This window comes from Stegodyphus dumicola, chromosome 1 (assembly GCF_044657685.1).
Source record: "Stegodyphus dumicola isolate Sdum_Otavi_A_Nest chromosome 1, ASM4465768v1".
NCBI lineage: Eukaryota > Metazoa > Arthropoda > Arachnida > Araneae > Eresidae > Stegodyphus > Stegodyphus dumicola.
This window is the reverse complement of record NC_140768.1, coordinates 123,741,386-123,761,036: the sequence shown is the minus strand read 5'-3', so window position 1 is coordinate 123,761,036 and position 19,651 is coordinate 123,741,386.

The following is a 19,651-nucleotide window of genomic DNA, read 5'->3' as shown; positions in this document are numbered from 1 at the left end:
GCAGAAAGTCAAAAGTAACGTTCACTCAGCAAAAACCAGAGTAGAAATGATTGCATTTTCCTTTCCTTTTCCCACTATTGCCGTGTGTAGCTTGCAGATAGCAAGCTGTATACCGGCTGTCATGAATTAAAAAGTACATTGCAGGTATAGCAAATGCATGAGTGTGTCCGGAGGACAGGATGCAAAATGAAAGAGGGTGTGACTACTTTGTCACGTGAGGCTATAGCGGCGTCTGGTAGGCTGGAGAGATGCTGGTCCAAGTTTCAGGTACAGTGTGCATTTTTACAAATATTCAGTGCATAAACACATCAAAGTGCATTTTTCTCACAATTAGAAAGACTATATATAAAATAAAATATTGTAACAGACCTATTTAAGTGTAATTGAACTATTTTATTCATGTCATGAACTGTAACCGAACTATTTTATTTAAACGCCATCTCGTGGCGATATGAAAAAACGTCAGTCGACCTCCAGCCGCCATGATGATAGCTTACTATGTTATGTTATTCTCAATGTTTGATGTTCCATTTGGTATATGTTTCATTTTTTATGTATATTTCTTTTGTTTGTAACCGTTCCTGTGTGCTCTGTTAATAAATCCTTTTAAAGCTAGCCGGCATTAGTGTCTATTGAGGAACGGCTACATCACATTGGCGCCCAACTAAATTTGAATCCAAAATGGCGCAACAAAATGTTTAGAATTTCTGTTTGGCTTTAACAAGCTCTTACTCCCGAATTTAACTTTTAGTTGCTGGAGATCGGCTCAGTTTCTTTTCAGGTGTGGACTACTGGTCAAATATTCTGGAAACCAATTCTGGAATTAAAATTGTCATACCGTGCTGCTAGCACATCGAATCATCAACTGGACAATTTCAACGGAAAAGATAAGTTTCGTTTACATTATCGTTTAATCTGAGTTTAAAGTTCTTTTAAACTGATTATTTATTATAAGCTGCTTCTTAAAGCAAATATAAATTCTTTACTGAAATCTTATTTATTGATACTACATAAGAGTATTAAACGAAAGCAAACGGCTTTCTGTTAACCAAACGTTATTTCTTGAATTGTAATTTGTTATTTTAAAATGTTAATGCGCATAGTAAATTAATTTGTGAATAATATTGTTTCACTGAATACATGTTTTGATGTTAAAGTTTGAATATATTTATGGACGTTGTTCATTGGAATTTATTAGAATTTCGCTTCTGATTTACAGCAGCAGATGTTTTCCCCCCGCGGAAATGTTTAGACTAGGGATGATTTATGATGTGTTTACGTCAAATCTTTTATTATTTTTATTTCCTTTGAGTGCTGTTGTTCCTTATTAAATGTTTTATTCTACATAAAATAAAATATTGTACTTGTTGATTTATCTTTCGACGAACATTTTGAGAAAATGATTATAGTATAATACTTTAAGAAAATACGATTGTTTTCCTTTAATGAATGCATGTCTTGAAAATATTTCTTGAAGCGAAAGAAAATAATTATGAATAACATCGAATGACCATTTAAATAAAGTAAAAGAGTTACTAAGTGTGTGTTGCTTAATCAGCTTAATATTTTTTTAAGATTAAGATTTCGAAGAATTCAGCTTAAATATAAAAGCTTATGGTAAGACATTTATGTATGTTGCTAAGTAGTAAACAATTTTTGAGCAATTTATTATATGTTATTTTCTTGATATAAGTTGAATTTATGAGGGCATTTTATGATATTTTTACGACTCCGAAATAATAAACTTTGTGAGTATTATTGTTTACATTTATAAATACTGTTTAATAGTGGTATATAAATGTATGAGTAACATTGTTTACATTCATACATGCTGTTTAATAGAGGTATATACATTTTACTTAAAGGAATTATTAATTCTAAAATACTGTATTGTGAATAAAATCGAAATAACAACAAATTCAACTTCATCTTTTCCCTCCCCCCTGACCTCTCATATAATTATGGCTTACCTTGCCAAAGCGCGAAAAGAGGATTTAAAAACTCTCGCTGCAGAACTGGGTTTCACTGTAAACGACACTATGCGAGTAATAGATCTTAAAGATCTTATTGTCAATTCTGACACTTATGATGAGGCTTTTACCAGGAATCTTCTGGAAACTTTAATCGAAACTAGACAACAAAAACAACGTGAAAGCAACGATCTGGAGACACGTCAAAGAAAAGAACAAGAACTTTTATTAGAATTGGAACGTTTAAAATTAAACCTGGCAGCTGCTAGCTCAAACCCTAACTATGCCGCCTTTGCTTCAAATGCAGCTATTGGAACAAATATTCAACACCTAATCCCTAAATTTACAGGAACTTCTGACATTGCAACCTACCTGAAAATTTTTGAAAGACAATGTGAGAAAGTTAATATAAAACAAATAGATTACATCACTCATCTCCTACCTCTTCTGCCTATAGACATTTCGCAAATTATTTTAAGAGAACCAAAAGACAAATTAGAAGATTATTCTTACATCAAGAAGATTCTGCTACAAAGATTCAAATTAAATGCTGAATCATTTCGAATTAAACTTACTACACACCAAAAACACCCTGGGTCTTTATGGAAAGATTTTACTTACGAATTAAACAATTATCTCGAAGAGTGGCTTCATAGTCTCGATGTTACAGACTTTGAATCACTGAAAGACTTGGTCCTGACGGATCAGCTTAAAAGAAGAGTCAGTAGTGACGTTAAGGAGCATTTTATTGATACTTGGGGAAAAATAAAGAGTTCATCTGAATTAGTACAGAAATTGGATGATTATGAAGCTGTACGTGTTAAAAATACGAACTATAAAACTCAGCTTCCTGGCAGGCGAAACTATTCTTACAAACCGACTAATCCATCCAAACACAAAGTAGAAAATCGAACAAGTGACATACAGGAAACTCATAAAACCTTTTCAAATCGTGTTCAGCAACAAACAGAGGAAAAGCGACCTCCTTTAACATGCTATGGGTGCGGAAAAACTGGTTTTATCAAGTCTAAATGTCCAGACTGTAACCCCCCAAAGACTTCAAATTCATCAAATTTTGGCACTATCCAAATCCGATCCTGTTTATCTTCCACTCGGACTGCTGTATTTCCAATTAGTATTGGTGGTGTTTCCGGTACAGCTTTCGCCGACAGTGGTGCTAGTCACTCAATTGCAAGTGAATCCCTCTATCATATTCTGCAGAAACAAGATGCAGTATTTGAAAAGACAACACTAGAGGTGTCTTTCGCTGATGGTTTGGTATCTGAAAAAGAGGTACTTCGCACCGAACAAATTATTCTTCTCGAAGGCAGAGAGTTCAAAACTCCGCTCCTTGTATTGCCTGATGCCAAAAATAACTCGACTCTGTTAGGAATTGACTTTCTTCAAAAAGCTAAACTTGTTTTAAATCTTGCTGAAAATAAGTGGAACTTTTCTGATGAACCTCGAAGAAAATATAGCTTCGTGAAACCTCATCAATCCCAAGTACTGGAAGAAACCCCAGTTGTTGTAAACAACTGCCGACTACGAGAAAATGAAGGACAGCAATTAACTACAGCCCAACGGCTTGCAACTGATGCATTGCTTAACAAATATCACACTGTCTTCAAAGTAGGGGGAGAAGCCACTAATCAAAAGCCATCTGGCTTACTTCAAACTCCAGTCTATGCTCAACGTTTTGAGACCTTGTCAATTGATCTTTTCGGTCCCCTTCCTGAAACACCGTCTGGTGAAAAATGGATTTTTATTGTGCAGGACTGTGCTACAAAGTGGACAGAACTATTTGCTTTAAAGGAAGCCACGGCCAGAGAATGTGCCACTATTCTTTTGGAGGAAGTCGCCCTTCGATTTGGGTTACCCAGGAAAATAATAAGTGATAATGGTACCCAGTTTACTAGTGCTGTTATGCAACAACTATGCTATATCTTGAACATTGATCAAAGTCTTACTCCTGTCTATCACCCACAATCTAACCCAGTTGAAATGAAGAATAGAGATCTGAAACCACGTTTAGCAATACTTGTTGGTAACGACCATCAGTCATGGAAGGATAAACTGCCATTAATAAGGTTTGCTTTGAATACAGCCAAATGTGATTCAACTGGACATTCTGCTGCTTTTCTTCAATTTGCACGAGAGTTACGAACCTTAGATGATGTAAAGCATGATATAAAAGCCGTAATTGAGAACGATAATTTTGTTCCCGAAATTACTCCATATTTGAAACGTTTTGCAAGAAATGTACAACAGGTACGAGAAAGAGTCGAATTGCATCAAGATAAACAGAAACGTTATGCTGACAGAAAACGAAGAGAAACACCGAAATTCGTTCCTGGAGATAAAGTTTGGGTCACCCTCCACCCAATCAGCAAAGGTCTACTGAAGAAAACTACTAAATTCATGCCGAAGAGAGATGGTCCTTATGTGATAGTGACTACAAGATCTCCAACCACTTATGATATTGCCGATCCTCATGAACCAGACAAAATTCTCGGCAAGTATCATGTTTCAGCCTTGAATCCATATCAAGATCGAAATAAGTTTCAAAACACAGCTCGTGTAACTCCAGTGGTTCCCTTAAAGAAAAGAGGACGCCCGAAACGTGTAATACCACCCGAATCTGCACCTGTTGCACAAGGTGCTGGTGACGCTAAATTTCCTGCTTGTCAAACTGGAGCCCATTCATCTGATTCTCCGCCCGCTGCGCAAAGTAAACAAAGGTCAGTTCCTGACTTCTTGCCAAGACGTCTACGAAGTCAGAGGGGGAGAATGTAACAGACCTATTTAAGTGTAATTGAACTATTTTATTCATGTCATGAACTGTAACCGAACTATTTTATTTAAACGCCATCTCGTGGCGATATGAAAAAACGTCAGTCGACCTCCAGCCGCCATGATGATAGCTTACTATGTTATGTTATTCTCAATGTTTGATGTTCCATTTGGTATATGTTTCATTTTTTATGTATATTTCTTTTGTTTGTAACCGTTCCTGTGTGCTCTGTTAATAAATCCTTTTAAAGCTAGCCGGCATTAGTGTTTATTGAGGAACGGCTACATCACAATATGTATTTACAAAGTAAAATTACGCAGGAGTCCAGCAGAAGCAGTCAAAGATATCTCTTAGTAGAGGTCTTTTGATTGGCTGTTGAGACGTGTATGCGAAAATCATGAAAATTTGCTATTTACAAAATATTCAATTGCAGAGACATAAACATATTTTCCAGTAAACTAGAAGTTAAATTAAATAAAATAAAAGAAATTTGAAACCAATAGGAGCAGTGAGAGATCTACAGTAAGCAGTAGAAGACTTTAGTTCGTAGTCACGTGGGAGGTCACCCCCCGTGCCTTGACCCCGATAGTGGCTGCTTAACTTTAAGCGTTTCTGGTTTCCAAGTAAACACAGGGTAAAATCTTAGGTTGGAAAGTTCTGATTTTCATTGAGGATTAATGCAGTAAATGGTCTAAGGTGCCTGTCTTCGTGCAATATTTCATATTCAAAGAGGTTAAATTGACGCATATGATTGCAGTCCTGGGCTTCTCTGAAGAAATTCCGATTTTGCTTTGCGATGAACTTATCTAAGGGGGTCGATCTTGAGGTCATCTTGTAGACACTTATTTGTCACGAAATAACGAGCATTCGTAATAATCCTGAGATAGCGGTTCTGCACAACACATAATTTATTGAGGTCAGTTTTGGTCAGGGCGGCCCACGCTGGGGAGGCATAAGTCATGATCGGTCCGCAGACGTGTAGATGAGCCGCTTTTTTCCCAGGTCGAGAGTGGAGTATTTACCAATAATTGGGAAGAGACATTTGATAATTTGTAAGGCCTTATCTCTGACGTAATTTATATGGTTATTCCACGTTAAGCGATCATTTATAATCACTCCGAGGTACTTGGCATGGGGAACAATTGGAACAATTTCGTTAAATAGATAAAGTCCTCTTTTGACAGGTGTGTTCCTTTTATTTCTGCGTATGAGGAGAAGTTGAGATTTGGCTGCGTTCATTTGGACTTTCCATTGCGCGCACCATCTTTCAATGCTAGGAATGACATCTTGTAGTTTTTTGATGGCGTGATTCATATTAACAGACTTTACTGCCAGGGCAGTATCGTTTGCATAACAGGCCAAAATAGCGTTATTTTGAGATGCTTGAGGAAAGTCAGCAGCATAAAATAGGTACATATAAGGTCCTAGAACTGACCCTTGCGGAATACCGCTATGGATATTTCTAGACGAGGAGATAGCACCGTTCACACAAACACAAAAAGTCCGGTTTGTAATGAAGGAGTGAATTGTCAAGATCATTTCTCGGTCCACGTTAGCAGTAATTAATTTGGATATGAGCCCCTCATGCCAGACGCGGTCGAACGCTTTCGCCATGTAAAACATGAGGAGAGCAACACTTTGTTATGCAAAGCAGAGCCACAAAAGTCAGTAATGCGTAACAATTGCTTCGTAGTAGAAAGGTGCTGGCGGAAACCAAATTGTTCCGGAGGCAACATGTTTAGATAGGATTGCATACGTGAGAGAATAATGCGCTCATAAATTTTTTCGAGCACACGCAGGAGACTAATAGGTCGATAGCCATCTGGTTTCGTGTGGTTCTTTCCAGGTTTAGGAATTAAAATAATTTTTGCACTTTTCCATTGCTGTGGAAAGTAGGAGTTAAATAAACACGCATTTAAAATGCTAGTGAAATTCGCTACTGCACAGGGAGGTACCATTTTAACTGCAGTATTAGAAATGCCATCATTTCCGGGAGCTTTGCGTGATTTGAGTTTTTTAATAATTTGAGACACTTCTACATCGGTAGCAAATTTGAGAATATTTCGTGCTGTGGGGGCATTTAGCCAATCTTTCACACGAGTAAGGGTGAAAAGTTCAAAGTTTCTGTCCACAGGCCAATCATTCGGCGTAAATTGTAGTTCCAAATGCGAGGCGAAAACATTTGCTTTATCTTCATTTGAAAGGGCAACAACTCCGTTGTGGAAGATGGGACGATTGGTAACAAAATTTGCTTTGAGGTTTTTTATTAAAGTCCAAAGAGATCTGTCACGGAATGCATGGGCGTTTTCGTGGTTTTCCCCATGTGTAACGTGTATACGAGCCAGTTTCCCTTAGAAAGTCCTCCACGAAGGCATCCCTCCCTTTAGGCAGATAGCCCTCGTGTGCTTTGCCATAATTAAATACACCACACCACACACCACCTAGTGGAAGCAGTATTATTTTTGTTCACTTCTAAAGTAGCAATGATCGGTAAGTGATCTGAGGATAGTTCGTGCAATACTTCAAGCGTGATAGGGATAGTTGTGGTGGACAAGACAATATCCAGAATGTCGGAATATTCTATTCTGTCCGGGCTATAAGTGTATTCGTCCGGTGTGTAAATAACAACAGGATGGCTTAAGATGTAATTTTGTAGAGTTTTACCTTTTGTATTTCCTTTACGGCAATTCCATGCGATGCTCTTAGCATTTAGGTCTCCTGCCAGGATCGTAGGAGTATCAGGAGGAAGGATTGAGTCTAGTAGGTTATAAGTTAACACATTATGCGGTGGATTATAAAAAGCACTGAAATAAATATTTTTGTACACCGAAAGGGTAATGCACACTGTAATCATCTCGCAACCAAAGTCTTTACACTCTTTAACTTGGCAAGATGGTAAATTTCTCTTCACATAGATGGCGACACCTCCGCCTCGATGGCTAGTTCTATCACAGCGATAGATTCTGTAGTTGGAGATATTCAGACTGTAACATCTTTGAGCATGTGTCTCAGTAATGAGCGCTAAGTCAATATCGTGCTCGTACAGAAATTCTTGCAGTTCTGAGATTTTATTGCGGAGACCATTTGAATTCCACACAATGAAGCGGATTAAATTTGCGTTATTAGTGTGTTGGCCCATTATCTGAGATCACATTTTCTTGAGGTAGAGCGTTTTTTTCTTGGGTTAGTTGCTTGAAGAGCAGGGGAAGTCCAGAATTTTGAATAATTGCGACAAAGCTTTTAAGTTCATGTAGAATTGTTTTAGCTTCGCTTACCGCTTCAGGGGCAAGTCCACTGGCTAAGGCTTGCGAGTAGGATTTGTTACTGATTACTCGATCTGCATAAAATGATGGCTGAAAGTGAGCTTTAGGCTTTGGAAACTTTTCACAACCACGAAAGTTCGCAGTGTGTCCAGTCATCTTACAATTCGCACACGTAGGGGGAGTATTCTTGTCTTTTTTACATAAAAACGATTGATGAGCGTCTCCACACTTAACGCACCGAGGTTCATGGTGGCAATGTGTCTGAGCATGGTGAAATCCCTGGCAGCGGAAACACTGCAGGGGTCCAGCTCTACCTCGGTATCTTTCTACTTTAATCCTTATTCCTAGGATGAATTCTTCGTCGAAGATATTTTTACTTTTTTCCTTACGATCCAGGGTGATCAAGAAGAGAGGCATATTTATCACTTTTCCATCTCGTCTTCGTTTGAGTTGATTCACTCTGATGATGCTATAACCTTTTTGAGTAAACACTCAGCAATTTCGCTTTCGTCCGTGTCATTGGGGAGATCCGTGTCTAATAACAACCTTAACATATTTGTTTTCAGGCAATTCGAAGCAGTGATATCGAATACCTTTGTCTTTGAAGACCTGTACTATTTGTTTATAAAGCGCAGGGGATTTGGATTGGATTTTAAATCCACCCTGAATTAATTGACCAAAGTAATCCTTTTCAGCCTGCAGATTATAACCGACGAGGAGTGCTTTAACTTCTGAAAGTTCGAATCTTTCATCTTTAACCATGATAGGCGGTGGTTTTCTCGAGCTCGTGCTAGGATTGGTCGATGGTAGCGTCAGCATTGGTTTCGGACTGGGAGAAGTGTCCATGACGTTATTTTTTGGTGTTTCGGTAGACGGATGTGCGACCTGTACTTCTGGGGCTGTATCCATATTATCAGAAGTTGTTTCCGTGGTCGGCTCAGCTGTCGAATCAGAGGAATCCGTCAGGGTAGGCTTTCGAGAGGGTTTTCTTGGTCTTCTAGTAATATCTCCTTTAGGACCTGAGGTCGTATCGGAGCGGTCTTCACCCAATGCTTTATATTTTTTTCGACTACTCTTCATCTGAGCGCGCAGGGCTGCTGGCTCGTCTGGCATTAGTTTTGTTGTTTCCAGTTATTGAAGAATCGTTGTCATTAACCTTAGGAGCAGGGATGTTTGATTTGGGGAGAGAAGTAGAAGAACGATCAGCATTCAATTCTCTGTCGATGAAAAGTTTCAGACGACGAAGGAATTTAAGGTCTCGTGCATCTTTAGATGAGAGAGATCCATCAGTTTCTTCGACGCATTCTAAGTTGGTAATCTCAGCGGCAGTAAAATCAATCATTCCCCACATAGCACAAAAACATCCTTTGGATATCCCGAGGATGTTGCTCGCGGGATATGCGCACATCCTCAGGACATCCCGGAATATCCCGCAAACCTCCTAAACACCTCCTCCCGAGTGCTTAATGTCATATCCCGGGATATCCTCAGGACATCCTAACTAAGTCCCATCGACAGCGTGCGGGATGTTATTAGGATATGAACTCCTACTTACTACATCCTCAGGACATCCCGGGATATCCCACTAACCTCCTAAACACATCCTATCTATGTCCCATCGACAACGTATGGGATGTTATTAGGATTTAAAGTCCTACTTACTACAAAATTCAGGATGAGATAACCTTTAACAAGTGCTAGAATTTACAAAGTTTAATTTGGTGCTGATTTCAACTGGTAAATTTCATTTTACTGAAATTTGCATAAACTAATATATATACTAATATACTAATATATATATAATAAATAATGTTAAACTGGGATATTACATCCCGTAATATCCCAGTTTCCTCCTAAACTCATCCCCCCGAGTGCTTAATGTCACATCCCAGTATATCTTTATGACATCCTATCTAGGTCCCACCGACAGCGTATGGGATGTTATTAGGATTTGAAATTTTTACTAGTTACAATATCACTTGAACCTCTTAAATACATACTCTCAACTGCTTAATACCCAGTATATATATACAAAGAAACTTCCAGTGAAAGTATGTGAAGGTGTCGTAATGATCTAAAACCTACTTATTTTACACAGATAGTCTCAAATCCTTCTCCTATGGTTACTCTGGAAAAATCAGAAATGTTGAGAATATTTATACAACTTATTTTCTTTTTAAAACTGAATTTGTGAATCTATTAAAACTGAGCAAGGAAATTAAAATGAATTATTAATACAAAATATTATAACAGTAAATTTTGCTTTTATTTTTAAGATATTAAAAATCTTTCGATCATTTTTAAACATCCAATAGCCCCCAAATTGAAGTATTTATAATTAAACTATTTTACAAAGTCAGTTTCTAATTTCAGTTAATTTGTATTAAAAATTCAATAATAAAATTAGTAATTTAATAATCTTTACATAAATGAATCATCTTTCTTTAAAACATGTAAAGAAATTTTAGTGTTTTGATGAGACTTGGGAAATTGTTAAAAGGAATAAATTGTATTTTTAAAACTAAATCAATTCCTAGCCACAGAATAAATAAATATGTTTTCGTAACATGAAAATGCTGCAGGCTGTTTTATATATTTGATATTTAGTTGTAAAAATTATGTTCTTCAATTTATGTTAACAATTCTTTACATCATTCAAAGGGTAACTCGAGGAGCTTTTCTAAAATTCTGTCTTTCTTCTCACATAATTAAAAAAAAAAAAAAAAAAACTAAAAGCCTCAGATTTTAGCAGTCACTCAATAAAGCTCAAAGTTTATGAGTGCATAGATTATCAATACAGATGGGGCAGTGGAAATAGCAAAACATTTTATAAGATACTGACACCAACCAGAAAGTTAAATATCTTCTGTATATTTGAAAAGTGAAGAACTATATCATGTAATTATATAAAAATATTAAATGTTTTCAATTAGATATATCATAAATTAAATGCATTTAAATCAATTAGATTAAAAAGTAAAAAAATACATTGTTAAGAACTGTGTGTAGTGCTTTTAAATAGCTTGGCTTGTTAATCGATAAGAGATTAGATTTTAATATGTTAAAGTTTGCCAAATGACAAGACTTGAACGAAAAGCGAAACAAGTTTACGATTGACGATATGAAGTCCCATTTCGAGACTAATAGCCCTTTTGGATTAAAAAAAAGTTCTGAAAATAATTTGCACTTGTGTTTTGATATTAGTTTATGCAAATTTCAGTAAAATGAAATTTACCAGTTGAAATCAGCACCAAATTAAACTTTGTAAATTCTAGCACTTGTTAAAGGTTATCTCATCCTGAATTTTATTACTAACCATGCATTTCAGAGCAAAATAACACAGTAGTTGCTATTTATATGACAATCAATATCAAAAATTTAAATCTGCATTTTATGCAACACTGAAAAACTCCAAAAAATCTACTGTTTACCACGCAATTAAGGTATTTTATTATTCTGCAATCAGCTCTACCAATTATTAATACTTCTAAGTATATTCAGTTTACTCTTTCTGCTTAATATATGCTGTGTAAAATTTTCCATAAATTTATTAATTCATTTTATTTTGAGGTGAGCTGTTATTCAACTCTCAATGTCAACGAAAATGTTTAGTTCATTTTTTATTCGGTCTCAAAAGAGAAATCAAAATACGTGGATTTATGTACTTGTTATAAATACATGTATTTATGAATCAAAATACATGAGAAATCAGAGTCAGAAAAGCAGTACTACCTTAATCTGTGATTATATATAACAAATGCAGTGAATTATAGTTAACAAATAGTGAAATACTGATTCAGAAGTCAAACAACAAAAATCAGCGTTAATTCACAAAATTTTCACAGGACTAGTTTCGATGGTTTTACCGAACCATCATCTTCAGCTGCAAAACCGCAAATGAACAAGATAGGAAATAATGTTTAGATAAGATAAGAAAGCCTGGACAAGAATATGCAAGTGGCGCCATCTGTTGGCGAAACCAGAACTAAAACATAATTTCTCTAAAAGCCGAAGGCAAATTTGGATTGGAATTAGGATCGTTAACTAGAACAGAAAGATTTTTATGAATGTGAAATGCCTCTAGAAAATCCAGTTCTCCAATGGAAGATGTTTTTTGAATAATTTTGGCAGCAGAAAAATTGAAAGTGTGATTTTCGGACCAACAATGTTGAGCAACAGAAGACTTCTGTGTTTTGTTTTCCAAAATAAATATTACAAGCAAACTGAGGGATTAGCCATGGGAAGCCCCCTCAGTCCCATCCTGGCTGATATCTACATGCATTATTATGAATCAAAATTGTTTGAAACTTTAAACTTCCCGGCATGGTTCCGCTACGTAGACGATACTTTTACCCTGTTTGAAGGTAATAAAGATGATTTAAATAGAGTTCTTTCAACAATGAATTCTATTGATCCTGCTATTCAGTTCACTTTTGAACTTGAGACTTGCAATTCTCTTCCGTTTCTCGACATTCTGGTCACACGTAACACATCCAACTTCAGTACTACAGTTTACCGTAAACCTTCATCGGTTTGCCTTCCACCACACTTTAAATCATGTCATCCGACTAAACAAAAGTTAGCTTCATTTTATTCCTATGTTTTCCGTGCTCTTCAAGTTTGCTCCTCCAAACTAGCCCTTGATGAAGAACTAAATTATTTAAAAGCAATAGCTATTGACAGGGGCTTTTCACCCAACATTATTAATCAAGCAGTTAAAAAATTCTCATCTCAACACACTAAAAGCCACACTCTTATTTTAGGAGATTATAAAAATTCTGTTGTCATTCCCTTCTTTCCATCAATTAGCTATAAAGTTGCACATATTTTGCAGAAATTTAACTTTCGGGTTGTTTACTCTCCCATCAATAAAATTCCAACTTCTATACTCAAGGACCCCATTCCGAATATGAATTCCTGGGGTATTTATAGGATTCCTTGCCAGTGCGGTTTAATTTACATTGGCCAAACTAAGAGAGCCTTAAAATTTCGCGTCAAAGAACATAAGGCATATGTTAGAAAAAAGGAAACACAGAAGTCTTCTGTTGCTCAACATTGTTGGTCCGAAAATCACACTTTCAATTTTTCTGCTGCCAAAATTATTCAAAAATCATCTTCCATTGGAGAACTGGATTTTCTAGAGGCATTTCACATTCATAAAAATCTTTCTGTTCTAGTTAACGATCCTAATTCCAATCCAAATTTGCCTTCGGCTTTTAGAGAAATTATGTTTTAGTTCTGGTTTCGCCAACAGATGGCGCCACTTGCATATTCTTGTCCAGGCTTTCTTATCTTATCTAAACATTATTTCCTATCTTGTTCATTTGCGGTTTTGCAGCTGAAGATGATGGTTCGGTAAAACCATCGAAACTAGTCCTGTGAAAATTTTGTGAATTAACGCTGATTTTTGTTGTTTGACTTCTGAATCAGTATTTATTCGGCGTGTTATTGTGTCTTAAAATAGTGAAATATTTATATTTCTGAAATATTTCATATATAACATTTTCAGTTTCGCATATGTGGCAGTTTGTGAATTTTTTACACATACCAACATTTTTAAATGTCTAAAAATTTTTGTATTTTCAAGGAAAGCTTATTCTTTCACCTTTAGTATATAAGTAATGGTAATTTACCAGATAAAATTACTTAATGGAGAATACAGAAAAATATCTAACCACTTACCTTTGCGACTTCTTCTGCACAGAGACTAAAAAAGTAGTTCGGCTAAATCTGTTATAATAAATATTTATAATGATGTTAAATCCTGCAATAACTATTAATATGACAAATTTTGTAAACCTATTTATTTGGATGAAAAATAAACACATTCAGAAATTTATGGCACTATATTATGATTAATAGAGGAAAAGCACTTTTCGAAATTCAAAATAGTTTTTATTAATCCAATTTATGACAATTTCTTTAAATTCCTGAAAAATAATCTTATATTCATGTAAAAAAGTAATATGTATTCTTATGTAACTCTTCTTTGGTATATAAGAACTCTTGATAAACTGGATCTCTGCCAGGATTTTTTACATGAATATAAGATTATTTTTCAGGAATTTAAAGAAATTGTCATAAATTGGATTAATAAAAACTATTTTGAATTTCGAAAAGTGCTTTTCCTCTATTAATCATAATATAGTGCCATAAATTTCTGAATGTGTTTATTTTTCATCCAAATAAATAGGTTTACAAAATTTGTCATATTAATAGTTATTGCAGGATTTAACATCATTATAAATATTTATTATAACAGATTTAGCCGAACTACTTTTTTAGTCTCTGTGCAGTCCTTTCACAGCACCTAAAATAAAAAAAACACTCACAATTACTATATGTGATTATAATTCATAATTAAATTTAAACAAATGACTATTAGAATGCAAATTAAAGGAGGCATTTAAAATTAAGACACAATAACACGCCGAATAATTTGTAAATATAACGCTGATTTTTGTTGTTTGACTTCTGAATTAGCATTTAAAATATTTTAACATTTAGTACCTATAAACAGAGTAGCAATTATTTGATTATTCGATTATAGTAAAATAAATATATGGGGGATGGCTTTTAAAATTTTTTATGTCAGAAACTAAACTCAAACCACCAGCTGAACATATGAGCAGTTTTATCAATCAGCCACTGGTAGGTAACCTGGATACCAAATCAATATATAAAGTTGCCAAGATAAAGAGAGAAACAAAATTATGATAATCACATCTTACCTAATCATAAAACCATTTTAAATTTAATGTGTAGGCAAGTCCAAAAAGAATGAGAATAAATTTATTTTACAACACAAAGTAAAGTTATCTTGCAGGAGCAAAAAAAACTTGTCTCATGAGATTGGCAAGTAAAAAATAATTAACTGCATCTGGTAACATTTATCTGACAATACATAAGTGATTTGTTAACCATGTGCAGAAAATAAAATGTGATCATGATAAGAATCATGATCAGATTTTATTTTCTTCACAGATTAGATTTTATTAATTTTAAACTTTTGAATTTAACTGCAGAAATTTACCAAAGAAGTATATTTTATGTTGTAACAGTAGTAAATGAAGATATGGCTAATCTTTACTGTGTGGTACACCTTGGTTTCTGTCTGAAAAAATTCGCAAAGTGGTATTGGTTGTTCATGAAATCTGGAAGCCCATTGTGTCAAATAAGTTTTTTGGTAACCCTAATGTTGATAATGTTGGCGAAAGGAAAAAAAAAAAAAAAAAGATTAAGTTTTTGTCAATAAAAAGGGTTATTTCCACAAATATTGCCAACGTGGGGTGATAAATTTAGTTTTGGGCTCTTTTTTGTAATAGTAACCCTTTTGTATGGACCCGGGTTTTCGGTTCTTACCATTCTTTTCAATTGCTGTGTTTGGTTGCACGTAAGTGGTATGGTCTTGTATTTTGAACTTGCTATTATTTTGGTGTGGGTACCATCGTTTGAGTATGTCTGAGGTGACTAAGAGACGGAAAATTTAATATAATTGCTTACCTGGAGGATGGAAGAGATTGTGGTGGGAAGCCTAAACGTATGCATGTGAAAAAAAGGTATGTTAAAAAATGACGTTTCATTTATTTATTCATCTCTGTGTGTCAATTTTTGTTAAAAGATTTTTTGTTTAATGTATTTATGTTAGGGAATAAGTATTTTTTGTAACTTATTCCGCTCTGTTTGTGTATTTTTGGTTGTCTCTTTGTGTTAAGACATTGGCGAATTTTTTCTGGTTAACATGATAGTTTTAACTTTCTGATTTTCTTAAAGTGAAAATAGATCGATGTGTACATGGAGAAAGTTAAGGCAGTGCACAATACCTAGTTTGTGCAGTTCTCTGTTTTTTTTTTTTAAAGTTAAAATAGGTCGATGTGTATATGGACACCGAGTTTGTGTACGTCTTTGACTTCTTATTTTGGTTTTGTGTAGCGGCCATCTTGAAATTGGTGCCGATCCTCCCAGATGACGATATTGGTATCAAAAAAGAAGCGATTCGCCAAGGGTTACCATAGAGTAAATTTTTACCAAAGATGTTCTACCATAATCACCATTTCAGTGGTTTAAACACTAATAGAGCAGTATGCAGAGATGAAGATTTGAGTTTTGTTTACACAGCATGATGGTTTAGGCACTCCAGCCATTACGGTGAACATAGTAAACTTTAACCATTAGATTACATTATTACAACATGTTATCAGTTTGAAAAGCAAGTCATATGCCAGATATTGGTTGTAAAAGAAATACACAAAGTAATATATAGATTATTGAAAAATGATCTATATCAGTGTTTATAGATATGATTAAATGTAAGAGAAAATTTACTGTCATACCCACATTTTTAAGTGAAATGTATAATTTTAACATTTTATAATATTTAAGATATGGAATCAAATGCAAAACTATGTGCATGGACATAAGTTACTAAATTTAAAAAAAATAATCAAAGAATGAATGTCATGAAAAATTTCAAAACAAGCAGAATTTAATTTAGAAGACTTTTAGACACTTATGATAAATAAATTTGAGACTTCTTCACCCAAAATTAAATTATAATTAACTAAAACCAGTTTGACTGACCTTCCACAAATCCTTCAGTTGCAATTTTTTCAAGCTTGAAAACCAAATTCTTCTCCGCATTGTAATAACAGCTTAACCAGTTGAAATCTCTACAGAAAGTTTGATAACACAATAATAGAATTAATAGAATAGAAAAATTAACACAAAAGTATAGAACATCATTTAAACTTGTAAGGATCTTAAGTTTTACTAACGTTTATTTTATTTTAAATCTTTACTATCACTTCTTATTTTCTACTTCCGGCCAGAATTAAAAGCTTTAACTTATTTATGCAAATTTGTCTTGCGAACGCCAAGTACTTAAGTTGTGGCTTTTTGCCAAGCAAGAGAGAGAGGAAGGAGTTAGTAGAAGCAGGCCGCTTGCCTTAGCAGTTTTACTTGGTTGCTGGTTGCCTTCAAGGCCAGAGGTTTAATCCTCTTGATAATTTTAAACGTATCGTAGTGTTAACAGTTCTCTGTACTACATACGGCCTTTCTGTTAATATACGGCCAATCTTCAAGTAGCCACTTGTTTATTAATCCAAAGTTAAGTCTAGTTAGAGTTTAGTTAATATTTTTATATTCTTACGTTCAGACCACAAGTGGTTGGTCTCTGTATTCCGAAGTACGGAAATCATTGTAAAGAGAGAAAAATAAAGGGTTTCGTATACCCTTCCTGTGTATCTTGTCTACTTCCCACATTTATTGAACATAGCTTTAGTAAGCTCCCTGTTCCGAGTCAGGTCTTTGCATGTTCCCAAAGAAAGTAAGGAGAAACACTGAACATGATAGTGGCGCCCGACGAAGAAGAATAACCTTGGCCGAGTTTCAAGAAGGACCTGTGCTGCCTGCAGAAGCGGCTCAGAATCCAGAAATGCCAGCTGCCGCCCTGAAGGGATTTGGTTACATCGTCCAGACCATGCGCGCAGCGATGAAACCAGAAGCAACATTTAATGGAAACTCACCGGTAACCAGTTTTTTGGAAAAACTAGATTTCCACTTCCTGATGTATCCCGTGCATGAGTTCCAAAAAGTCACCTTAGCTACCAGCGCTTTGAGGGGCCAAGCGCTTAATTGGTTCAAATGCATAGGCAGAAGTCTCTTGGGTCAAGCGGGAAGTCCCACCTATACTTACGAAAATTTCAAGACTGCCTTAGTAAAAGCCTTCCCTGTCGTAAGGGATCGTGCGAAATTAGAAGCGGAACTTTTCAGCATATACCAGAAACCAATTGAAAATCTCTCAAGCTTTATTTTAAGAAAAATTCACGTCTTCAAACTCTTGTATGGAAACCGTCCGGATCCTGAGATAATTCAAGTGATTTTGCCGAGGTTACTTCCCCAATTACAAGACTTTATTGAATTAAGGAATCCGACTACACTGGAAAAGTTATTTGAGCTAGCAATCCAGTTTGAAAGTAGAAGAACGGCGGACATTGAAAGAAGACGCCAATATCAACAACGAAACAAATTTGGTGAGCCAAGACCACAGCAAAGTCAAGCACACGGCTACGGAAGCAAAGCGAATCAGTGGGCAAGGAAACCCGAGCATCCAAAAACAGCCGGCGAACGTCGACAGTTCAAAAGCAATCCAGGAAAAAAGTCTCAAGGCCAGTGGAAAAAGAAGGAAAGCATGGAAAGAAAAAAAGATTTAAACTGAAACGGATTTCTGCTGACGGGAGGGTGCGGAAATCCGAAGGCCAAGAAAACACCTCTTCCTTCAAGTTAAATACAGTAATGGTGAAAAATTTGACTCTTCCGAAGATTGAAGTGTTGGTGAATAACATCCCAGCCACCGCACTCCTGGATACAGGCGCGCAGTGTTCCTGTGTGGCAGAAGATTTTATTAGGAAGAATTTTCGTAAATATCGTATATATAATTCGGATAATACGACAGTGTTAGCTGCGCAAGGAGAAAGATGTAAGTGCATAGTTAAATTACCGCTATACATTCGTATCAAGGACGAACAAGTAAAGGTTATGTTTTTATAGTAAAGAATCTGTAAGCACATATTATCTTAGCAATAGATTTTCTTTCAGAGGCAGAAGCAACGCTGGATTTTAATGAAGCGTCCCTTAAGCTGACGATGAAACCAGTTCGAGAAGAAAAAAACGGAACCGCAAATGTTAAACCTTGACTACCTGCCTAAGGAAGAGCAACAAAGAATCCGACAAGTGGTAAGTGAATTTGCTTCGTTATTTAGTGATATTCCAGGATTTACTCAAGTTACTAACCATAGTATCGTCACCGGAGATTCAATGCCAGTTCGCCACAAAGCATACCGGTATGATAAGAATAAAGAAAAAATTATAGAATGGCACATTAGAGATATGTTACGGAAAAAGATCATAACGTCCATCTCAAGTAGTTGTGCTAGCCCGGTGGTTTTATGTAAGAAAAACAATGACTATCCATTAACACATCCAAAAAGGTGGCGTTTCGAGATTGACTATCGTAAATTAAACTCCATAACTAAATATCCGGTATATCCGTTACCTATTATTGAAGAAATTCTAAGGAACATAACGTCTACCAAATATATGACGACTTTAGACTTAACGACTGGTTATTTTCAAATAGGTGTTAGACCGGAGGACGTGCCTAAGACTGCTTTTATAACCAAGTCTGGCACTTATGCATTTCTGCGTATGCCGTTTGGCCTTTCAGGGGCACCGGCAACATTTCAGCGATGTATGGACATTGTGCTAAGGCCTGTTCTTGGAAAGTCCACATTTATCTATTTAGACGATATCATTATTACTAGTGATAATCTGGACCAACATGTACAGGATTTAAGACAGGTGTTTTCATTATTAAATGAGGCCGGTCTTAAAGTTAATGTCGAAAAGTGCAAATTTGCAGCCCCTGAATTAAAATACTTAGGTTACGAAATATCTCAGAAAGGAATAGAGACAGACGAATCAAAAATAATCGCTGTGCAAACGTATCCACCGCCAAATATGGCGAAGAAGCTCTCTTCTTTTCTAGGACTTTGTTCATATTATAGGTCCTTTATAAAAGATTTTGCAGCTATTGCTGAACCATTGTTAAAATTAAAAAGGAAAAAGGA